The 25879-nt window shown below is 39.7% G+C and overlaps 2 protein-coding genes across 5 annotated transcripts in view; one reads left to right on the top strand and one right to left on the bottom strand.

Annotated features, from left to right (window-relative positions):
- Nucleotides 1-3499, bottom strand: part of AFTPH (aftiphilin) — a 72558-nt gene extending 69059 nt beyond the window's left edge. For 2 of the 4 annotated variants that reach the window (XM_066267240.1, XM_066267239.1), the window contains exon 1: nt 1315-3499. The gene's annotated coding sequence lies outside the window, so the exon portion shown is untranslated. The remainder of the gene's footprint in view (nt 1-1314) is intronic. The other 2 variants (XM_066267238.1, XM_066267241.1) reach the window with 2 other exon arrangements.
- The window catches only part of PELI1 (pellino E3 ubiquitin protein ligase 1), a 1042993-nt gene that overhangs the window by 545377 nt on the left and 471737 nt on the right, over nt 1-25879 (top strand). The gene's annotated exons all lie outside the window — the stretch shown is intronic.

Below are 25879 nucleotides of genomic sequence, written 5' to 3'. Positions count from 1 at the left end.
AGTTTACAGTCGCAAATACACAAGACAGAGTTTATTCTTGTATATTTATTTATTTATTGTATTATTTTCCAAATGAACTGTAAACCTACTTTGCCACACCCTGTACTTCTGCGAAGAGTAAAAATTACTACAAAAATGAACATTTAAAGCCAGCCAAGAGATAAAATGTAGATAAGCTGTACAAAATTTATCAACACAAGTGTCGAAATAGTTGTTTCACCTAGAGTTTAGCAAGTATCTGTGTTTAAAAGGTTAACTGAAAGCAACATTTAAATTTAACATCAAACATTAAACTGTCTCCCATCCCCCAAATAAACTCAGGAGTAGTATGAGAAGTAGCCAGTGAAAGGGAAGATTAAAGTTCAAAAGTAAAGTTCTACTTTTCTTTCTTCTCTTAAAGCGAGAACTCTGAAGCGGAACCACTGCTTTTGTCTCCTTTATCCCCAGCAAAATATTTACATGTATGAGTTAATCCTTTTCTTGACCCAATAGAAGAATCTGCAGAAAACTAAGCCAAATTTTGCATTAACCAACAAGAGAAAAAAAAAACCTAGCCATCATCAGTACTTTCCTAATGGAGAAGCGGCCCTACCACCGTTCACCCTTCTGACCCCTGCGCCAGCAAGACATTAGCCCCTACCCAAGCACGACAGTAGGCGCTTAAAGAAAAATGGTCCAACTTTTCGAACGCAATCTGGGCAGGACACGCAGATTATTTCTTGAGGAGTGCAAGAAGGAGCAGAAAAGGTCCTCTCAGGAAGGGATGCACGAGCTTTGGGGCCATCTCCTCCGCGCGCCGGAGGATTCAAAATCCGTTTGCTTCGGAGACCCTTGGAAGCAGCACACTCCGGTCGCAGCCGGCCTCCAGCCGGGGCGAAGCGGGCAGTGTTTACACCTGTCACGAGGGAGGAGGAAGAGGGAGAAAAAGGAATCCCCAGCAAAGCCTCAAACTTCTCAACAGCTCCCGGGAGGGAGCGGCCGGCGCGGAGCTGTGAGCAGGTGGAAGCAGAGGGGCAGGGCGAGCCGGCGGCGGCCAGGAAGGTGAGAACGGCTCCGACTTTCCCGGTCGGTGCCTGGGGCGGCTAAGAAAAGCCGTGCGCTTCGGGCGCCGCCGCCGGCTTCCCTACAGCCGCCACGGAAGAGGGCAAAGCCCAAGCCCGGAGCCCGCAGGCCCGCAGAATCGGCACGTCCTAGCAGCCCCAGGCTCCGCGGCAGACAGGTGTCGCCGGCCCCGGCCAGGGTCTGACGGGTGGGCTGAGTCCCCTCACCCTCTTTCCCCAAGCGTGGCTGACGGAGAGGAGCGGTGGCGTTTACCTGGCTCGTCCGGGGCGGCCGCGATGGCCATGGCTCAAGGGGCCGGGAGGAACAGGCTCCCGGGGGAAGGAACGGCTATTTCGACGTGGAGCTGGTGAGAGCGGAAGGCAAGCTACTCATAGCACTGTCAGCGAAGCAGCGCCATGGACGCCCACCCGGAGTTTCAGCGCTGCCGCGGAACCCCCATCCCATTACCCTCCGCCCTCTTCCGCCGCCGCCGCCGCCGCCGCCTCCACCTCCTCCTCCGCGGAGACCCCCCGCCCACTCCACACACTCTCCCATCATGCAGCGGGGAAACCGCTGCCGCCTAACGTCACTTCCGGGCGCAGGTGGTTAGGTCGGGGCCGGGCGCTGGTGGGTGCTGGGGAGGAGCGAGAGAACACTGTAAGAGAATTAGTCACAGAACGCTTCTCTTGCGCAAGCGCTTGTGCGCCGAGCGCCGGCCGCCATTTTGGGTGAGGGCAAGTTGCCCTTTTCTTTACTTCCTCCCCAGTCATCGAGTTGTGGTACGGAGCAAGACGTCTTCCCCATTCCGCCTCCAGCAGAGGCAGGTGAGAGACAGGTGCTCCTTAGATGGTTAATGTTAACGTTCAGCTCAAGATCGAGTGAAGTCTTTTGTTTTCCAAATAAAATTGCCAAGGTTTTGCAATACAGAATTCTATCTTCAAAAACCTACTGTGGAGCACTGATCAGCTTGCCCTTTTCGCCCCGAAAAACGACTTTTTCACTCACCGTCTCTCTTCCTCTTTTTAATTTAAAATGACAGAAGAGGAAACTCACATTTAACAGATAAGAGATTGTTATAAATGAAACTTTAGGTGGGAAGCAAGAGGGAAAGCAGCCGCCGAACTGACAAATCGCCTTTGAAACCAACAACAAAAATTGGGATTTTGCTAACAGATGGAGACAGTGGTCGTCTTTTACAGATCCTGTGGGAAAATATCCGAAGAAACTAAAGAAATCAAATAAACTGCATTTCTCTAACAGAGGTCAACAGATTCTTTTTCTATCATCAGCCTTGAGCAGTTGGTCGTTTACCTTATTCTAAGCTTCCCTCTCCCCCCGCCTTTATCACGAATTGTCAGAAACCTGGCACTGTAAAAATTAGACTATAAGTCTAATAGGATTATTATCGTCTGGGATGATGAGCCGGAGGTCCTACCCTGTAAATCATGAGCCCTGTCCGGGTGCTCTTTCTTGTCACATTTGCCAAACATGCACCGGTAATCTGAATAATTAAAAATATTTCCAAAACAGCAAAGCTCAACAACTACGCAGAGAAACAAGGATGAAAAACATCCCTTCAGCACTGAGAAGTGTCCACCCCTTTGAGTGGAAGAATTACACAAGTCGGGGAAGATAAGGACAAAAGCAATTCATCATAGTTTATCCCGCCTCTGTAATGTTCTCGACAAATTAAGTTGGAGCGCTAAAATAGACCCGCATTGTCTCTACAACTCAATCGCTGTCAGATGTACGTAGACTGCATCATTTTAAATTAGAGTACCAATTGCTTTGTGGCCGTGCTGGATTTTTGGTTATTGTTCAGTCACTAAAGCATGAAAAATCTATATGGCTTGTCAAATTTATTCCTATTGTATTTCGCCCCCTGCTGGTTTAGCTCTTCGTGCAAGCTTAAATATACACGTATATGTTACTATACGTTTATTAAGCAGGAAGAAATGAAACAAAAATATTTGTGGGTGCAATACTGGTGATTATTTTAGATGAACACATGCTTGTTTTAATATGATAGCTCTATTCAACAGAAATATCAATAAAAAACATATGGCCAAATCATAAAGCAAGACCTATACCACAAAGTGTGGACTGAAATAATTAAACATCAAAACATTAAAAAGAAAATCTTGCTTTTGGAAAAATATCTTTCTGATTTTGTGCATAACATATGATTACAAAATGAAGATTTTTGTCAGTAAATACAGAAGCCAATCCTATTCACTTAAGGACAATTAAGAAATCAGCATCCAATTTGGTACATGGAAATAGAGTAGTTATTTGGCCAGCTGATTTGTGAGCACAATCACCCAACTGTAATTGGTAATCTTATAATTCTAAAGACAGCATATCAATGCTTAATAAATTGTATTGCAAAGGGAAAGTGTTTTTCTCTGAATGTTATTAAGATGATGAGTCTGTGGGAAATATTAAAATTCATTGCACTTGTGTCCAATGATAGTATTGTTTTTGTTTACTTTTTAAAAAATGATGGCTATAACTGCATTATGTAAGATTTGGCATCAAGAAAAAAAAATAATGACCAGTAATTATTTGTTGTATTCTAGTTTTTTTTTCCTGTGCAGACTTTTTACAAAGTTGTGACCATAAGTTGATTTTGTATCCCTTTTTTCACTTAATATTATGTTTTAAGCATTTCCTACTATTGCTTAACATTTTATAAAACATTAATTTTAATTGCCAACATAGTATTCAATGGAGGAGATAGAATGTGATTTATCCATTATCCTATTAGTAGATATTTTCAACTATTACCAACACTTTGATGAACATTTTTTTTGCATGTGGCTTTGTCCAGTTTTAGGAAATTTTTGTCAATATAAAAATGACTGAGCCATAAGCCTATGTAAGTTTTATTGGCACTTCATTATCTCAGATTATTTCTCAAAAGACTATACCAATTTACAGTGCCACCAGTGATATAGGAATGCACTAATTGTACCACTTCACTAGCAGAAGATAATAATTAAAAAAATAAAAAGATATAATTATACCTGATAGACTAAAAGTTGAAAGGAACTTAAACTCATAGCATAGTGTATAAGAAATCAATAAACAAGCAAACACAAAACCCTAGCAATGTCTTGTTCTAGAAAAGCAACATACATAGACCTGGGTCTATGGACAGGTTCTATTCAAATCACTATTCAAAATCACTGATGGATATTTTTTATATAATTCTGTGTCATGTTCTGTATATATATAAGTATTTCATGGTTAGGAAATAACTTTTCCAGACCAGTTAGCGTAAACGTGTGAATTGTGAACAGCATCCTAGAGAGAGTTTTTGATTTATTATGCTAATGCTAATACCTTAGATTTGCAGAACTTTTCTTTTTCTTTCTTTCTTTCTTTTTTTTTTTTTTGTATTTTTCTGAAGCTGGAAACAGGGAGGCAGTTAGACAGACTCCTGCATGTGCCCGACTGGGATCCACCTGGCATGCCCACCAGGGTGTCCAGGGCGTCACTCTGTCACGACCAGAGCCACTCTAGCGCCTGGGGCAGAGGCCAAGGAACCATCCCCAGCACCCGGGCCATCTTTTGCTCCAATGGAGCCTCGGCTGCGGCTGCGGGAGGGGAAGAGAGAGACAGAGAGGAAGGAGAGGGGGAGGGGTGGAAAAGCAGATGGGCACTTCTCCTTTGTGCCCTGGCCGGAATCGAACCTGGGACTTCTGCACGCCAGGCCGACGCTCTACCACTGAGCCAACTGGCCAGGGCCCAGAACTTTTCAAAGTGACTTTAAGTATATTAATCTTCTGATTCTCACACAGATCCCTGTAGAGCCGATAAATTCAATTTTACAGAATTTGTGATCAAATCTTTTAAGATTTGTACAAGATGAAAAAGTTAGAGATGGAATTAAGACTAGAACTGTGATCTCCAAATTCACAATTTTCCACTCATACAATTTGGCCTTCTCACTTTATGGAAGAGTATTATCATAGTCCGTCAGTTTCCTGATAGGTAAAAATTTGCCTCATTTTATCATTTAACACTTTTTCTATTTTCTTCATTTTGGAATTATTTTCTAATGTTCTTTTTTTCTCACCAAGAGTAAGGTTAATAAGTGAAAGAAGCCTTCACTATAATCTAACTAAATTACTATGCATATAGAATTTAAGTCATTGAAAAATTTGCTGAAAAATGTTTCAGCAGCTTGAGAAATCATCTAGTCCAAAAGCAGTTTCTCCCCAGCTAGTTTTACAGGTAAGATTCATGCTGTCCTAAGAGGTTAAATGACAATGATGTCCTCAGTCATCCAGTTAGATTGTTAGTGTAAATGTGACAAATCATTTATATTTTTTCCAGCATTATTAAGATATAGACAGATAATTATACACATTTAAGGTATACAAGTTGATGTTTTGATCAAACCATTTACATTTAATTCTAGCTGTAGGGTATGGATGTTTGTCATATAATTCTGTGACATGTTCTATAATCATTTTTTATGGTTAAAAAATAACTTTTCCAGACCAGTTAGTTTAAAACTATGTATTGTGTACAGCATCCTAGAGAGAGTTCCTGATATATTATGCTAACGCTAATACCTTAAATTTATAGAACTTTTCATAGTGCCTTTAAATGTATTCTCTATTCTGATTCTCACAGGTCAGAACCTTAGCCAGAGGTGGATTTAAAGGCGGGTGCACACCCTGGACCCCAACTTCTGAAGGGCCCCGCAAACCCCAACCTTACACTTTTTTCTAATGACACCAAGTTTGGTTTCATATGTGCAATTTTAACATAATAGTACATAGTATTTTTTTATTTTTTCAAAAATATAGTTAACATGTATTTTTATTTTACCTGTCTCTCTTTTTTTAAGGGACCCATTATTTTCTGCTCCCAGAGCCTCAACCGACCTTAATCTGCCTCTGACTTTAGCAACATCACAAAACCTTGCGAAGAACTTTCCTCAGCTGTAAAAATCAAGACAGCTCCACTCTCAGAGCTGCTATCCAGAAGAGATAAACTACTCTGTAAGAGATTCCAACATAAAGCCTGGTGTTGGTCCTTTCATGGAAGGCTCTACTGCCACCCATCTGACTTCCCCCAGACCAGTGATTTAAAACCAGGGATTATTTTGCCCTCCCCATCACACTCCCACCCCAGGACATTTGGCAGCTTCAGGGTGGTCTAGAGCAGGATTTCTCAGCCTTAGCACCACTGATGTTTTGGGCTGAATAATTCCTTGTTGTGGAGGTCATCCTCCACATTGTGGGATGGTTAGTGGTTTCCCTGTGACAAGAAACTTTTGCTTGTCACAACTTGGGTGGGGGAGTAACTACTGTCTAGGTAGAGGCCAGGGAAACCACTAACCATCCCACAATGCGGAGGGTGACCTCCACAACAAGGAATTATTCAGCCCAAAACATCAGTGGTGCTAAGGCTGAGAAACCCTGCTCTAGACCACCCTGAAGCTGCCAGTTGCTACTATACTGTCTCAAGCCATTAATCCTGGAGCCATTAATCTTGGATCCTTCAAGTGCTTGCTACTGCTTTCACACCAGCTTTCTGAACTCCCTACTGCCATTTTGGGCTTATACTGGCATGTTACAGCTGACAGTGACAATGATTCCAGTGTTCTGGCTTCTGGACCCATATTAAGTGCCCCAGACCCTTAATTCTTATTGCACTCTAGATCCCATAAAGTAAATGTTGTTGTACTGCTTTTCCTATGAAGAAATCAGACCAGACTGATCTGGGACCTTGTGCAGGGACTTTGCTGGGACCTTCCTAGTCTACAAGGTACAGGATCTTTATCTCCATTAACACTATCCAGATGAGTGTCTCTCCTCTTTGGTGAGCCAGTCAGCTCAAAGCTAAGGACTCACGAGCGCACAGCATCTCTGGGAGCTGGCTTCATGTCTCTCCACACTGTTAGGCCTGCTGTGACCCTGTATTAGACTATTTTGCCTCATGGAACCTGGTGTACATTACTTTTGCTCCCCACTCCTCACACTGAAAAACAAAGACTCCTGGATACGATGAGCTTCTGATGTGATGAAATGTGAAGTACAGAGATCACAGATGAAATAGGCAGATCACTGCAGGTTGGAGATGGCAGAACATAGTGTTCATGCCAAATATATTTAACCTGAATCTAAATAAGCCTTTAAGTACCTTCCAGTTTACAGGAAATACTGGAGGAACAAGTTCAACAGGACTACAAAGAATCAGTCATTTGGATCCAGTATGTAGATTATTCTACAAAACATAAAAACTTCAAAAGGGATATTCTAGATTAAAAGAGACTTAAGAGACATAACAATCAAATGCAATGTGTGGTTCTTCATAGGATCCTTATTTGAATAAATCAGTTAAGAAAAGACATCTGGGGGATAATTGAATAAATTTGAATATGGACTGGCATTAAATGGGTTTGAGAAATTACTATTAATTTTAAAAATATAATAACATAATTAATATTTAAAAGAACATCTTTAGCCTGACCAGGTGGTGGCGCAGTGGATAGAGCCTCGGACTGTGGTGCGGAAGGACCCAGGTTCGAGACCCCGAGGTCACCAGCTTGAGTGCAGGTTCATCTGGCTTGAGCAAAAGCCCACCAGCTTGGACCCAAGGTCGCTGGCTCCAGCAAGAGTTACTTCGTCTGCTGAAGGCCCCCGGTCAAGGCACATATGAGAAATCAATCAATGAACAACTAAGGTGTCGCAATGTGCAACAAAAAACTAAATGATGCTTCTCATCTCTCCATTCCTGTCTGTCTGTCCCTGTCTATCCCTCTCTCTGACTCTCTCTCTGTCTCTGTAAATAAATAAATAAATAAATAAAATTTAAAAAAAAAAAAAAAAAAAAAGAACATCTTTACTGTTTAGAGGCGAGTAAAAGTCATGATGTGTGGAATTTATGTTTAAATGGTTCAGAAAAAAAGAAACCTATATAGATAGAAGTGAAGTAAATGTGGCAAAATGCTAACAATTATTGAACCAAATTTAGGTGGTTGATATTTGTTGTTTATTATTCTTTCTACTTTCCTGCTCTTTTGTTTCTTTCTTTTTTTTTTTTTTTTTTTTTGCATTTTTCTGAAGCTGGAAACAGGGAGAGATAGTCAGACAGACTCCCGCATGCGCCCGACCGGGATCCACCCGGCACGCCCACCATGGGGCGACGCTCTGCCCACCAGGGGGCGATGCTCTGCCCATCCTGGGCGTCGCCATGTTGCGACCAGAGCCACTCTAGCGCCTGAGGCAGAGGCCACAGAGCCATCCCCAGCGCCCGGGCCATCTCTGCTCCAATGGAGCCTTGGCTGCGGGAGGGGAAGAGAGAGACAGAGAGGAAAGCGCAGCGGAGGGGTGGAGAAGCAAATGGGCGCTTCTCCTATGTGCCCTGGCCGGGAATCGAACCCGGGTCCTCCGCACGCTAGGCCGACGCTCTACCGCTGAGCCAACCGGCCAGGGCTTTCCTGCTCTTTTGAATAATGCAAGGTAAAGAAAAGACAATTGAAAACTACCCAAGTGTATTGAAGAGGCCTGGATCTCCCTTATATTTATTTCCAAACTACTGCATTCCCGAGGCAATCATTGTCCAATGCACATTGCTCATTCTGCAGCTGCTCGTGTAAACAGTGATCTTGTAAAAGGTTTTAAAGATGTAGAAAGGAGAAAACGAACAAGGACTGCAACTTCCAAATCAATTGTAATTAGTTTAAACCCTCTAACAAGTACAAATACAGTAGAATAGAACTCTGCTCAACGAGGAGCACTTCTAATGCAGTGTTAGCAAAAGAACAGTGGGAATTACATTATCAGTAGTAGTGTACTATTTAAGTGGCAGTACCAGCTGAAGCCCTCTCTGTGACTTTCCAGTACTGTTTTCTCTGTTTGAAGTGCCCTTCTTCCTGCTTTCTACATACAGTAAACAATTGCCTTTCCTCCCTCCCTCCCTTTCTTTTCTTTTCTTTTCTTTTTTCTTTTCTCTTTCCTTTCCTTTCCTTTCCTTTCCTTTCCTTTCCTTTCCTTTCCTTTCCTTTCCTTTCCTTTCCTTTCCTTTCCTTTCCTTTCCTTTCCTTTCCTTTCCTTTCCTTCCTTCCTTCCTTCCTTCCTTCCTTCCTTCCTTCCTTCCTTCCTTCCTTCCTTCCTTCCTTCCTTCCTTCCTCTCTCTCTCTCTCTCTCTCTCTCTCTCTCTCTTTCTTTCTTTCTTTCTTTCTTTCTTTCTTTCTTCTCTTTCTTTTTTTGAGAGCTCAGCATCTGAATCCCTTTCCTATGTTTGTCAAAGCCTTCTTCCTTCAGTATAAAAGCTGAAAGTGACAATATGAGAAATTAAAAAACAGCTGCAGATTTTTTTGGCCATTTTTTTTACACTTTTGAGATGGGGTTTATCTTTCTTTTCCTTGACTGCATGCTAGCTTGTGGCTTGATTTGTCCAATAGAATGAGAGAAAGTGGTGCTGTGCACCTGTTCAGGCTGAGCATTAAGAGATCTGGAGTTCCTGACTTTACTGCTTAAAATGTTCCCTCGAGGAAGAGGCACACCATGTAAAACGTACACCCATCCTGAGAGCACCGCTCTGTGGGAAGCCCAGTCTACATGACGAGGCCCTATGGAGGAAAACTGACCTGTTCAAGTTCCATCTTTTTCTCAGTCTTGTTTTTTCCTCAACCAAGTAATGCTGCACTAGTCAACATTGGCTGATTAAGTAGAAGTAGAAAAAAATTCATTGAAATAATATTAAGTAGCTCACTGAAGAATATTAGGTAGCTGGCTGAGCTCCCAGCCCATAGCCAGCTATATGAATGTACCATCTTGGACATTCTAGGCAGCTGAACTTTCAGATGATTTTAGACCCAGTAGATACTACTTGCAGCAGAACTGTCCAGCTGAGCCCAGTCAACCTATAGAATCTTGAGATATAATAATGGTTGTTGATGTTAAGTCACTAAATTTTGGGGTCACTGATATGCAGCAAAAGGAGCTAGGCAGATAGTTACTTTCCTGGCTTCCTTTGCAGCTAAGTGTAACATGTGACCTAGGCTTTGTTAAGCAGATGCCTTTCCCTAGACATTGAATTAGGAACTAATGCCACATAGAAGCAAGAACAACAGAGAGCTTTTCTGACACTGATGGGTAGCAGTTGCAGCAAGACTAAACTGCTGAGGCAGCAGGGGCCGGTTGCTGTTTAATGTTCAGGGCCAGTGGTACTGACTATTCCAGCATTCCCACTGGACTATCTGTCTCACATGATTTGGGGAGATGTTTCTGGCTGTGTGGACTCTGAGCCTTGTTCTTGAACCTATCCAGGAAATTCTGAGCTGCCTACTATCATTTTAACACATTTCTTTTCTAGTTAATCAACAAATGTCAATTTCTGTTGCTCATGACTAAGAACTCTGACACCTACTCCTTAAACTAGCTGGCTTCTATTTTTTTTCTTAATATAAAATACAGAGCTCAAGAAAAACTCCTTCTAGAAACCTTCACAGACATTGTTTTTGTATTCTACTCCCTGCACCCCCCTTTTTTTGCTCCCCTTCCATGCCCCTGCAGTGTGTTGTACATATGAACAATATTGCTCTTATTATATCAATTGTAATTTCTCTTTTCCTAAACTGTATCTCTAATGCCTAGTATAGTGTTCATTTAACAAATGTTGGTTGAATGAGTAATTGAATAACTGAAATTGATGTCGCAAAATGTAGTATAACAGTTCTAGATACAAATAGCCATCATTTCAAAAATTTTTTTTTACCACTTACAGTCTTGTTATGACAGAACATTAATGAAAATAGAGCAAATTTTAGAGTACTGCTTTTATAAAATACTACTGTAAATTCTTAGGATATCTCTGATAGTCATAATCTTAATGGGTTCCTTCTGAACCTAGTAACTACACCTATTTCTCTTTTATGCACTACCGGAGAATGTTCATTTTTATTCTAATGATTACTTTTATTCTTTTTGATGTAAAAATGTTGAAAGTGTGGGTTAAAAAATTCAATTTACTGACATTCCTTAGAGTATTTAAATATTTGAAAGGAGGAGTTATATAAGAAAAATCATTTTAGAAGGAAAGAGGTGATAGGTGCATATCATGGAGCTTCTAGCTTTATGTTCAGTGAAGTCATGGCAAACACATTCCCAGTTGAGAAGAACATGGAGTTAAGAGTGAGTGAAAATATTTGTATGGTCAAAAATTCAACTACGACTTAAAGATCCTCCCGCTGCATCAGGATCTCCAGGTGTGGGGCATTGACAGTTGTGTCATTCAAAGTTTCACAGGTGATAGTGAAGTATTCTAAAAGTTGAGAATTATTAAGACAAGAACCATTTATTTTCTTTTGGCTATTATCTTATTATTTATCCATCTGATGAAGTAGTGTTTCAAGGGTCAGCCCAGGTGCTGGGGGGGGGGCATACAGATGAATAAGATACTCCCTGACCTCCAGGAGTTTGCAAATTTGTATCAGATGCATGCAAAGATTTAGCATGTTTTCTGTTCCTTTCTATATGTTTTATAATTCAACAAGACAATTGTTAAAAGAAATAACAGTCTCTACCTCATGGATCTATGTGAGGTCTAGATGAGATGCTATACATAAAATATTATATACAGGGCTTAAGACATAATAAATTCCAGCAAATGTCAGCTGTTGGTGATGTTATAGTTATTCCATGAGTGTTGTATCCCTATGAACTGGGAGATAGAATCAATCTTTTCCTGCTATATCAATGGCATGAAATTTGAGATAGACAAATGATGCCAAGAAGAGGATGGCATACCTCCAGATACTGTGGTCCATCTCAGGACTCCTAAACATGGGTTCAAGTGGATCAGTGTTCTAAGTTTCCCAAGATTCTTCCTTCCCCGTTTTTCTCAAAGCAGATCCTGGAGTGGGAGGAAGCAGGTTTGAATCTTGGGTTATACTCAGGTATAAAAGAAAAACTATACAATCGATGCACTAAGCCACTGGTTCCCAGCCCTTGGGAACTTTTATGAACTTACCATGGTGATTTTTTCCCTTCCATAAGTACAGTATAATTCACATATGATATTCAAATGTTTATTGAATGAATGAGCACGTATGTCTCAAATGCATCACCTGTGTTAAGTCTTACCTTCCACAGAAATGTGCTCATCCTGAGCAACTGGAGTGCTGACTTACCAAGGTACCTGCTATGAGAAAGCAAGTTAATCATCTTTTGTAACACCCATCCTGGAGAAGTGTAACTAGAGCTCACTCTTCCCAGCTCCATCACAAATCAGCAATCTAGATCTTCAGTCACTCAGATCCTGACTCTTTAGGTCACACAGGGCAATCACTTTCTAGTGGGCATGTCTCAAGACTCCCTTTGTTGATCCTCGTCAGTGAGTTACTTCTGACTATGCCGGCCACCTTACCTTCTGTCGGTTTTTTGCCAGTCCAGCCTCTTTTCAAATTCAATCTTGAAACTGCTTCCAGAATGACCCATCTATATTACAAATATAATTGTGTCATTTGTTGCCAAAACACTTCACTGGTTTCTCCCAGCATGCCTGATAAAAATAGAACTCTCTTACTTAGTAAATAAGATCTTTCATAATCGATTCTCGGAGCTCCCTGGACATTTTTCAAGCATGCATCTCTCTCACTTGATTCCCTCTGCCTGAAACAACCTTCCCTTCTCTAGATGGGTAATGACTATGAGTTCTTTAAGACTCGCTTAGACATCAGCTTCTTTGGGAAGGTGTTCTGACTCACCCATCTGAAAATGCCCTCTTTCTATGTCCACAGCACAGAGTGACACTTACCATATGGCATAGTAATAGTTAAGGTCCTTGAGAACAAATAAAGTAGGATTAGGGAATATGAGTTATTGAGGTTAACACAATCATAATCGACCACACCTGTTAGTAAGGTCCAGGGAGCATTTTAATTATACCAGTGCTGCTCACACTGTAATGTCACCTGAGTTCTTATTAAAATCTGATTCAGTTAGATTCTGTATTTTTAACAAGCACCCAGGCAAGGCCAATGGTGCTGGTTTGAGGTGTACACTTTGAGTGCTCAGGGATTTAAACTATGTAAAAGGGCATCTTTCTAGCTTCTGAGAATTCTAAGGAATCTAACATGTAGTCGCTCCTGACAAGGGGTTCATGGTCTGGTAGGGGAGAGAGTCTATCCATATAAAAAGACAAACAACTGTCAGATAATACCATAAAATTCTACTTTTTTTAAAGGTGCAGAGTCATTGCCATGGACTTAGTATTATCTTATTATCTTAGTATAGGTTAGGTTAACATACCTAAAGGATCAAACCATACATATCCAAAGACATTTGAGACCACACATATTCATAAAATGGTGGATATCTTCTACGAATAACTACTTTTGTTTTAATAAGTAAATTATTGATTTAAATGTTTCCAAGTTCATTATGAAGAAGTTCAGAAAGTATATATGCCAATAACTCTATTCCAGCATCTGTACCCAAGGAGTAAGGATAAGACTATCCATTGCAGCTCTGTTTATAACAGCAAAATAGAGGAAGCAATCTCTTTACCTCTATGGGAATGGGTAAATAAAATGTGGTTATTCACACTTAATATGAATGAACTATTGATAGATCTACATGGTTAAGTGGATAAATCTCAAAAACAAGGTTGATTGAAAAAGCAAGTTGCTAAGGGATGCATATAGCATGAAACTGTCTATGAAAATTTAAACATAAAACAGTATGTATGCTATTTTACAATATAAAAATATACATGAGAAACATTATAAGCAAACTTTAAGACAATGGAGCTAGATCTCTGGAAATGAAGATAAGAGGAAGGGTTGGGAGGGAAGACTTTAGTTTTGTCTCCCATATTTTATTTTTTAAAAAGAGAGAAATATCTGTAGTAAGTAAAGCATGATGCTAACATCTGCATAATTTAAAAGGTGGATAGAGCCTGTAACAAGGAATCAACCCCTCCATAATTAAAGACCCTCATGTTATACATTCTAAAAGTTAAAATTAAGAGGTTCTTAATGTTCCAACAATGCTTGTTTTTCAGAACAAATATTGTGACTCCCTTCATTTTCCAATGTATATTTTTATTTCGTCCTTCCAAGTAATTGTTTGAAATTTGTTAATAGGCAAGTCATGGGCCCCAGGTCATCCACCAATGCTGAGTATGAGAAGCTATGGCTCTGCTACCTCTAGATCTACTCCTACAAATAAATAGGGGAAAGGTAAACATCCCAATATAAACAGAGAACATTATCCAGTAATTTATGAAGAAAACTCAAATGACCAATAACCATAAAAGGATTCCTAACTTTGCTGCTCATCAGTAAAAAGTATTAGAACCATAGTAAGACATAATTTAACACATATTAGTTTGCCAAATTAAAAAAAACAAAACAAAACAAAACCTGACAGCACTGAATGTTGGTAAGAATGTGTAGCAACAGAAACTTTTACTTACCTGCTGGTAGGAATCCATTCTGGAGAGCAATTTGCCAATACCCACCAAAATAATATGGCACATGTCCCATGAGCCAGCTACAACTCTGCTTCAGAAGTACATCTCAGGGACAGCCTTGCCAGACAGCATCATGAGACACGGGGATGATGGAATAATGAGACACTGTCAATGGCAACACTGTTTGTAGTGACAAAAAGTTGGGAACAACTATGTCATTATTCAAGAGAATGTATAAATAAATTATTATACAGTTATATAGTATAGAACAGTTAAAATGAATGAAATGTAGGGAGCTATATGTGTAAACAGTATATCTTTCTTAAATGTAATGTTGAATGAAAGAAAAAGTTGTCAAAGAAAAATACAATATAATATATATAATATCTGAAAAACAATATAATTTAATATTTAGGGATACTTAACATGTTAAAAAAGCATGAATACATAGCTGGAAATGATAAATGTCAAACCTAGGATAATAGTTTTCCCTGGCTATAGAGCAAAGAAGGAAGAGTAATCATGGCTAGGTTACACAGGACTTAACTGTGTTTGCGGGCATGGGTGGGGTCGGATGGAGGATGGAAGGGAATTTGGTATTTCTCTTCCATTCCTTTTATCTGCATTAAGTGGCCTCTCCAAGAGGGGCTGTATCCCCCTTCCATGGTCCAGATCCCTTAAGAAAGTCTTTCTGTGCAGCCACCTGTCACCAAGCAGCCCTGGCTTTGGGCCCTGGTAAAAATTTTGTCTCTTTGGTGATTTCCCACCATTGCTAATCACTGGGTTCACAGCACTGCCCCTGCTTGGAATCTTAGCTCCTCTGACACATTGGTCACTGATTCCTGTATTAACTTCCCCCTATTGCTCTATTATTCTTTGACTGGACACTGACTAACACATAGACTTTGGGGATGCTTCACACTCTGTTTTCTGCAGAAAATAGAAGCTATGATACAAAATGGGCAAGAGTTAGAGACAGCTGAAGCTCTTACTGAGGTAATTTTTTGTTTTTTGTTTTATTCAAATGGTGGAAACTGCTGAGATGACATGTTTGTTCTCTTGCAGAGATGTCAACAACTGCCATAGGTCCAGCCAGGCAGACCCAGTCATCAGATTTGACCCCACCATAAAATCAGCTTTCTTGTATTTGTTGTATTTTTCTGAAGTGAGAAGCGGGGAAGCAGGGAGACAGACTCCCGCATGCTCCCAATCAGGATCCACCTGGCATACCCACCATGGGGCAATGCTCTGCCCATCTGGTGCATTGCTCCGTTGCAACCAGAGCTATTCTAGCACCTGAGGTGGAGACCATGGAGTCATCCTCAGCACCTGGCCCAACTTTGCTCCAATGGAGCCTTGGCTGCAGGAGGGAAAGAGAGAGATAGAAAGGAAAGGAGAAGAGAAGGGGAAGGGTGGAGAAGCAGATGGGCACCTCTTCTGTGTGCCCTGGCCAGGAATCAAATCTGGGACTTTCAAAAGCTTGACTGACACTCTACCACTGAGCCAACTGTCCAGGGACAGCTTTCTTGTTTGAGGAGACATCTAGATTGTTCTCTGAGAGGACATCAGGATATGGACTGAACCTTCTGAAAAGCTTTTTGTTATTAGTCTTTATTGTTTTTTAAAATAATCTTTAAGGTTACAAGTTAAAAAAATATTGTAAACATCTTAGATAATTCATAATATACTATATTTAAAAATTAAACAAAGCCCTCAGTAGTATATTTTCCATTAAGAAAGAAATCTGTTTTTATTAAATGGGACCTATGAAACAAATTATAGAATCTAAAATATTTTGTTTATTCAATGCTATGTTTAAAATGCCTTGTTCTTTGCTGATAAGGAAGCTGATATGAGGATCTAATGAATTAAACAAAAAGCCTTTGTGAGCTGATTACTGGAATAGTAATAAAGTCTCAAATTAGTATAAATTTGTCTGCGCACTGATATCCATCAAGGTACAGATTTTCTCATTAATTGTAAAGGGATAAAAACACCATTGTTGTCAAATGGTATTTCTACAGAGGCTTACCATATCAACTGTGTTCCATTTATCTGTGATAAAGGCTAAGACAATTCTAGAAGATAATAAAACAATTGTAGGAGATGATGTTGGTTCACAAACTACTTGTTATTAATCATATGGGAAACTATACATAAACTCCCATTAAATCCAAAGCATTTAGTCTTTTCCTTTCTCACCTTTCTCTGGCTTTTTTCTTTAAGACCACCTGGTGAGATTTCTGGTGTCTGAAGCAGCAAACACCAGCTATCTTCTTTCTACAGTGGTTTAAAAATAAATAAATAATAAATAAATAAATAAATAAATAAATAAAAGTTCTGACAATTTATAAAATTAAAACTCACTGGGGTGACGTCAGAGAAATAGTGCCATGAGGGGTGCTCCTGATATCTCCCTTTGGAATTTCAACAAATTCAACAACTAAAGACAGAGAAAAAAAATCTCAGGAGCACCTGAAATATACACACACCAGACAAAGGTATGATTGGGCGGAAAGATGGCTGAATATATAATCCACTCTGAAGGAAATAAGACAGAGAACGGAGTATTTTGCTTTCCTCACTGATCTGAGGAAGGAGCGCTCTCACCTGGAGCTGAGCAAAGTGGAGGATCTGAGGCAGAGGGAAGGAGCAGGGCTGGGGTGGATGATCAAGCAGAAGAAAGAACATGCCAGCTCTGCCTGAGATCCCAGATGAGGGATGCACATGGGTGGAAGGCTTCAACAAAGGTTACCAGTGCGGGGTGCCTGCAGGAGCTGGCACCAATGTCAGCAATTTTGTGCATTCTCGGCTCTGTGATCACGGGTGGTGTGTGAGTGGCTCCACCTGGCACCACTGGCATGGGCATGTGTGCACGGGCTGGAGGGCTTAGCTTGAAATTATCAGTGATAGACATCTGTGCGGGCTGTTGCCAGTGTCTTTGTGCATTCCCAGCTCTACCACCATCACAGGAAGTACGCTAGGGCTGATCCCTCTGCCTGAAACTGCCTGGGCGGGGCAGCTTCTCAGGGTCAATACAGGCTTCTGAGCGCATCCCTGCATTCCCGGCTCTGACTGAGATTACAGGTGCTATGCACCTATGTGGGTGAGTGCAAGCCTCTTTGTACACTGCTGAAGTTGTGGAGGCTAGGTGTGCACGTGGCTAGTTGTAGGCTACCAAACAGTGCACGAGGAAGAAGCCTGTGGAGATTAGAACGCAGAGTGCTGAGGCATACTAAACATACCCAGGGACCCTTAGAAAGGTGCTAGATCTGCAATCAGCTTCCAGTCCTGCCTGCTCTTGCTGGCAGCTCTGGTTGGCACAGCCTTACTGAGAACTGTGCTTTGAACAGTACTGGAGGAAGGACCTGGCTGCTCTTAGAGCCTCTTGCTCTGCAAGCAGTGGCTGGGGTGAACCTCACAGCTACCTCCCCAGGCTGCTAGCTCAGGTGGGAGAGATGTGGGGAGAGGTACCTGGAAAACTGAGACTCCCATTGTCAGAGCCTCCAAGTCCTAACAAGCCCTGCCTACCAATGGGACTAAGGCCCAGCCTATGTCATTACCACAGCAACACAACAGCAAATCTCTGCTCAAGAGCCCCACAAGGTCAAAACCTGTAGTACAGCACCACCCACCAAAAAAAAAAGGAAAATGCTACCTCTCAAAACCAGGAAAAAATTACATTTTTATATCTTTTTTTTCCATTTTGGTCATTTTATCTTCTTTCTTTTTTATTCTTTCCTTCTCCTTTTGAACTCTATTATCCATAGTTGTTACATTTTTAACTATTGTCTTTTTATGAGGGTTTCATTTCAAAAACCTTTACTTTTTTTCTCTTTTTTTCTTTTTCTCTCATTCAATCATCACTTATCAAAAAATTATTATATTTTGAATTCATATTTTTTAGTGGCATTTTGCATGTTTTTGACCCATTTTTAATGTCTTCTGTCATTTTCCCCCAGTTCCTGCTCCTTGTTTTTTGTAGTTTTTGTTTCACTTATCATTATACAATTTTCATTTTTTCACTGTATCTTTTCAATTTTATTTTATTTTTTAAATTATCTCTTATTAGTGTTATTAACAATACCACTCTCAAATGCCATTAAAAAAAGAAATAAAATATTATGGATACAAAAGACAGAGATGTAGCTCAGATAGATGAGGAAAAATCTCTAGAAAAAATATTAATTGCTTGGAAACTTTGGAGTTAATGATGGAAAATTAAAAATTGAAGTCCAAAAAATACTCAGGGAAATACAAGAAAACACAGAAAAGCAATTTAGAGAGCTCAGAAAACAATTTAATGAACAAAAAGAATACTTCACCAAGGAAACTGAAACTATAAAATGGAACCAAACAGATGAACAATTCAATACAGGAACTGAAAAACGAGGTAACAAGTTTAGCTAATAGAATAGGCCAGATAGAGGAGAGAATTAGTGACATAGAAGACAAGCAACTAGAAATACTACAGAGAGAAGAGGAGAGAGACTCACAAATTAAAAAAAATGAGAAAGCCCTACAGGAATTGTCTGACTCCATCAGAAAGAGCAACATAAGAATAATGGGTATATCAGAAGGAGAAGAGAGAGAAAATGGAATGGAGAACATATTCAAACAAATAATCGATGAGAACTTCCTAAGCCTGTGGAAATAATTAGAGCCTCACATCCAAGCAGCAAACAGAACACCAAGTTACCTTAACCCAAACAGACCTACTCCAAGGCACATCGTAATGAAATTATCACAAACCAATGACAAAGAAAAAATCCTCAAGGCATTCAGGGAAAAGAAGAATACAACATATAAAGGAAGGCCCATTAGGCTATCATCAAATTTCTCAGCAGAGCCTGACCAGACAGTGGTGCAGTGGATAGAGCATCAGACTGGGAGGCCAAAGAACCAGGTTCGAGACCCTGAGGTCACCAGCTTGAGCACAGGCTCATCTGGTTTGCGCAAAAGCTCACCGCCTGGACCCAAGGTCGCTGGCTCGGGCAAGGGGTTACTTGGTCTGCTGAAGGCTCATGGTGAAGGCACATATGAGAAAGAAATCAGTGAACAACTAAGTTGTTCATTAGATTGATGCTTCTCATCTCTCCGTTCCTATTTGTCTGTCCCTGTCTATCCCTTTCTCTGACTCTCTTTCTGTCTCTGTAAAAAAAAAAAATTCTCAGCAGAAACTCTACAAGCCAGAAGAGAGTGGACCCCAATATTTAAAGTACTGAAAGAGAGGAACTTCCAGCCAAGAATACTATTTCCATCAAAGCTATCCTTCAAATACAAAGGGGAAATAAAAACATTCACAGATATAGAAAAGATGAGGGAATTTATCACCAGAAAACTCCCACTACAAGAAATACTAAAGGGGATTATCCAACCAGATACAAAGAACAAAACAAAACAAAATCACAAGTAAAAGCTCCAACAAGATCAAAATAAAACCAAGATTAATCTGTGACAACAAAAACAAAAAAGGGGAGAGGACAAAGATTAACAGTAGCAAAGGAGGATGGAGTGTAGAAGCACTCATGAGATAACAAACTACAATGAATGTGATATATATCATTTTATTACCTAATAGTAACCACCCTTGAAAAAACCACTACAGAAACACATGGCTTAAAAAAAAAGAAGAAAGAAATATGGAATACAACCAAACAAAAACAAATGACAGAAAAACAAATGACAGAAGAACCAAACAAGATACAGAACTATCAGAAAGCAATATATAAAATGGCAATAGGAAACCTTCAAGTGCCAATAATTACATTAAATGTAAATGGATTGAACTCTCCAATAAAAGACACAGAGTAGCAGAGTGGATCAAAAAAAAATCCAACTGTGTGCTGCCTTCAAGAAACACATCTAAGCTAAAAGGATAAAAACAAATTCAAAGTGAAAGGTTGGAAAACGATTCTCTAAGCAAATAACATCTAAAGAAAAGCAGGTGTAGCCATACTCATATCTAACAATGCTGATTACAGGACAGCAAAGGTAATCAGAGACATAGATGGTCATTTTATAATGATAAAGGGGACATTGAATTAAGAAGACATAACACTTCTTAATATATATGCACTAAACCAAAGAGCACCAAAGTATATAAGACATCTACTAACTGATCTAAAAATAAAAACTGACAAAAATGCAATCATACTTGGAGACCTCAATACACCGCTGACTGCTCTAGATCATTCATCCAAACAGAAAATCAATAAGGAAATATGGGCCTTAAACGACATACTAGAACAACTGGATATGATAGACATCTACAGGACATTTCATCCCAAAACACCAGAGTATACATTTTTCTCCAGTGTACATGGAACATTCTCAAGAATTGTCCATATGTTGGGCCACAAACTAACACAACAAATTCAGAAAGATTGAAATTATACCAAGCATATTTTCTGATCATAAAGCTTTGAAACTAGAATTGAACTGCAAAAAAGAAGTAACCCCCCCCCCAAAATGTGGAAATTAAAAAACATGCTTCTAAAAAATGAGTGGATCAAAGAAGAAATAAAAGCAGAGATCAAAAGATATATACAGACAAACGAAAATGACAATACAACATATCAGAATTTCTGGGATGCAGCAAAAGCAGTAATAAGAGGGAAGTTCATATCACTACAGGCTTATATGAACAAATAAGAGAGAGCCCAAGTAAACAACTTAACATCACATCTTAAGGAACTAGAAAATGAAGAACAAAGGCAACCCAAAACCAGCAGAAGAAAGGAAATAATAAAAGTCAGAACAGAAATAAATGAAATAGAGAACAGAAATCTATAGAAAAAAATCAATAAAACAAGGAGCTGGTTCTTTGAAAAGATCAACAAAACTGACAAACCCCTGGCAAGACTCACTAAGGAATAAAGAGAAAGGACTCATATAAACCAAATCCAAAAAAAAATTTATCATGATCAAGTGGGATTTATTCCAGAATCATAAGGATGGTTCAACATACGTAAAATGGTTAATGTAATACAGCATATCAACAAAACAAAGAAAACCATATGATCCTATCAATAGATACAGAAAAGGCATTTGATAAAATACAATATCATTTTATGTTTAAAACACTCAACAAAATGGCTACAGAAGAAAAATATCTCAACATAACAAAGGCCACTTATGACAAACCATCAGCTAATATCATATTAAATGGCAAAAAACTAAAAAAATTTTCCTCTAAAATCAGGAACAAGACAAGGCTACCCACTCTCTCCACTCTTACTCAATGTAGTGCTAGAAGTTCTAGCCAGAGCAATCAGACAAAAGAAAGAAATAAAAGGCATTCATATTGGTAAAGAAGTAAAGGTTTCACTTTTTGCAGATGATATGATTCTGTACATAGAAAACCCCAAAGACACCACAAAAAACATATTAGAAACAATAAACCAATATAGTAAGGTCGCAGGATACAAAATTATTATGCAGAAGTCTATTGCCTTCTTATATGCCAACAATGAAACTTCAGAAAATGAACTAAAAAAAATAATCCATTTTACGGTTGCAACAAAAAATAAAATAAAATACTTAGGAATAAACATAATAAAGAAAATAAGGACCTGTTAATGAAAACAACAAAGGGAAATAAAAAAAGATACAACGAAATGGAAAAAAATATTCCTTGTTCTTGGATAGGAAGAATAAATATAGTTAAAATGATCATATTACCCAAAGCAATATACAAATTTAATGCAATTCCCATCAAAATTCCAATGTCATTTTTAAAAGAAATGGAACAAAAAAATCATCAGGTTTATATGGAACTATAAAAAAGCCTGAATAGCCAAAGTAATCCAAAGAAAAGAGAAGGAAGCTGGGGGCATTATAATACCTGACTTCAAATTATATTATAGAGCCACAATAATCAAAACGGCATTATATTGGCAGAAAAATAGACACTCAGACTAATGGAGAACAGAGAGCCCAGAAATAAAACCGCATGTATATGGTCAAATCATCTTTGATAAAAGAGCCAAAAACACACAATAGAGAAAAGAAAGCCTCTTCAATAAATGGTGCTGAGAAAACTGGAGAGCCACATGCAAAAGAATAAAACTCGACTATAGTTTGCCTCCTTGTACCAAAATTAATTCAAAATGAATCAAATACCTAAATATAAGATCTGAAACAATAAATTACACAGAAGAAAATAGGTACTAAACTCATGGACCTTGGCCATAAAGAACATTTTATGAATTTGACTCCAAAGACAAGGGAAGTGAAGGCAAAGATAAATGAATGGGACCACATGAGACTAAGAAGCTTTTGCACAGCAAAAAAAAAACTGACAACAAAACAAACAGACAGATGGGAGATGATATTTTTAAACAACAGCTCAGATAAGGGCCTAATATCCAAAATATACAAAGAACTCACAAAACTCAACAACAAACAAACAAACAATCCAATAAAAAAATAGGAAGAGGATATGAGCAGACACTTCTCCCAGGAAGAAATACAAATGGCCAACAGATATATGAAAAGATGCTCATCTTCATTAGCTATTAGAGAAATGCAAATCAAAACTACAATGGGATATCACCTCACACCTGTTAGATTAGCTATTATCAACAAGACAGGTAACAAGAAGTGTTGGAGAGTCTGTGGAGAAAAAGGAACCCTCATTCACTGTTGGTGGGAATGTAAAGTAGTACAACAATTATGGAAAAAACCCTAACCCTAATAGTGTATGGTGATTCCTCAAAAAATTAAGAATAGAACTACCATATGACTCAGCAATTCCTCTACTGGGTATATACCCCCCAAACTCAAATACATTGGAATGTAAAGACACATGCAGCCCCATGTTCATTGCAGCATTGTTCATAGTGGCCAAGATTTAGAAACAACCAAAAAGCCCTTCAATAGATGATTGGATAAAGAAGATGTGGTACATATATACTATGAAATACTACTCAACCATAAGAAATGATGACATCGAATCATTCACAACAACATGGATGGAACTTGATAACATTATACTGAGTGAAATAAGTAAATCAGAAAAAACTAAGAATTGTATGATCCCATACATAGGTGGGACACAAAATTGAGACTCATGGACATGGATAAGAGTGCAGTGGTTACCAAGGGGAGAGAAAGGGAGGAGAGGGAGGGGGTGGGGGGATGGGATGGGAGTGACATAAAGAAAATCAAATAAGAGGTGACGGAGGACAATTTGACTTTGGGTGATGGGTATACAACATAATCAAATGTCAAAATGATCTGGAGATGTTTTCTCTGAATCTATATACTCTAATTGATCAATGTCACCCTGTTAAAATTAATTGTCTAAATAAAATAAAAAGATTATAACATAAAAAATTAAAACTCACTAAGGAGTTTTGTTTTTCCAGTGTGAAAAAAATGTGTGTGTGTGTGTGTGTGTGTGTGTGTGTATTCTGACTCAAGAAACTGGCTCTAGTGAATGGTTAGCGTACCACAGTCCTACAGACTTGAGGAGTAGCTAGCAGGACATCCCACAAGTAGTACACTGGTACATCTCCCTATGTCATCTCTCTCATCTTTTCTTTTCTCCTTCCCATCCTTCTCCCAGACCTGCCTCCTGCCAACTTCTCTGAGCCAGAACTGGCTCTGATTCTCCTCTTCTGGATTCACTCAGTGTGTATATATTCAACCCGATCCAGCGAGGTGAGTCTTGGGCCTTAGCCTAACAGACCACCTGTTGTTCCTCAATCATACCCTTAGGATCTCAAGACATTTATAAATTTTTTGTTTTATTTTATGAAGGTAAAATCATTTGACTCCAGACACAGTTTGGGGCAAATTACTTTTTTAAAAAAAACAACAACACAATAGTGTGAACATTTTTACCTATTAATTCACACACTGCTTTTCCCCTCCTTTTTATGGTTGCATAGTACTCTATAATTTTTTTAAAGCCAATTCCCATGTTGATTAACATTAGGGTGTCACTCCTGTGTTTTGTTGTGACAAATAATGCTGTGATTTCTTGATGAATTTATCTGGGGAGTGAGGTGGAAAGTGGAAGGAAAGAAGGGTAGTTTGGAGCATGGCCAAGGGCTGCCAGCAGAGTTTTGGGTGTGATGATAACTCCAGCTCCTTCAGTCATCACTTACGTGGGGACATGGTCATTTCCTACACAGCACATTTTGCAAACAGCAAAATGACTCTAATAATTATAGCCATATATAATATGATATGATCTGGATATGCTAAATAACACGTCTGACTGCAATCTAACACCTCCAGAGTGCAACTGCATGCTTTGGAAATGGGGTGAGAGAGAAGGAGGGAGGAAGTAGAGAGGGCAGCAGAGGAGATGGACAATGCCTGGACTAGTGGGCAGCCCTTGTTCCTGCCACCATCCCACTTCTTTCTAGGTAGCCAGTCATTTCTATCCATTACCAAGAAGGTGTAAGAGAGACCTAACCTTAGTCTTTTTTCCCCCAACCAACTGCATTAACAACTGGCTCTTCTATGCCTTATTTTGGGAAGACAGGTTGAGACTAATTGGCGAAAGGTCTTTAATTCCTCGCCAAAGGGTCTACAGCAAATAGGGAGGCTGCAAGTGGATTGTGCCTGAGTTGACACTTCAGGTGTCAGCACAAAAGTTTGCTTTGCAATTACTCAAGTGTTCTTAGGAGATAAACAGCACAATTAAAGAACAGCCAACCTTGCAAAAGAACATCACATATCACCTATCTGGTTGTGCTTTAACTCAATATTTTACCTTTATCACCCAAAGGCAGCCTCATTCCACTCACTTATCTCCATATTCTTTGTACTCGTTGACTGTCCATAATTATGTCCCCCTACAACCCCATCCTCATAGCCCTGCTAGTTCCTTGTATCTCTCTCTCTCTCTTTTTAATTCATTGATTTCTTTTTTTTTTTTTTTGTATTTTTCTGAAGTTGGAAACGGGGAGGCAGTCAGACAGACTCCCGCATGTGCCCGACTGGGATCCACCTGGCATGCCCACCAGGGGGCGACGCTCTGCCCATCTGGGGCGTTGCTCTGTTGCAACCAGAGGCATTCTAGCGCCTGAGGCAGAGGCCACAGAGCCATCCTCAGTGCCCCGGCCAACTTTGCTCCAGTGGAGCCTTGGCTGTGGGAGGGGAAGAGAGAGACAGAGAGGAAGGAGAGGGGGAGGGGTGGAAAAGCAGATGGGCGCTTCTCCTATGTGCCCTGGCCAGGAATTGAACCCAGGACTCCTGCACACCAGGCCAATGCTATACCACTGAGCCAACCGGCCAGGGCTAATTCATTGATTTTTATTCTATTTATTTATGCATTCATTGGTTGCTTCCCATATGTGCCCTGACTGAGGATCAAATCCACAACCTTGTCATTTTGGGAGGATGCTCTAACCCACTGAGCTAACCAGTCAGGGTTTTTTTG

The sequence above is a fragment of the Saccopteryx bilineata genome, chromosome 3 (assembly GCF_036850765.1).
Source record: "Saccopteryx bilineata isolate mSacBil1 chromosome 3, mSacBil1_pri_phased_curated, whole genome shotgun sequence".
NCBI lineage: Eukaryota > Metazoa > Chordata > Mammalia > Chiroptera > Emballonuridae > Saccopteryx > Saccopteryx bilineata.
This window is presented reverse-complemented; position numbering and strand designations above follow the sequence as displayed.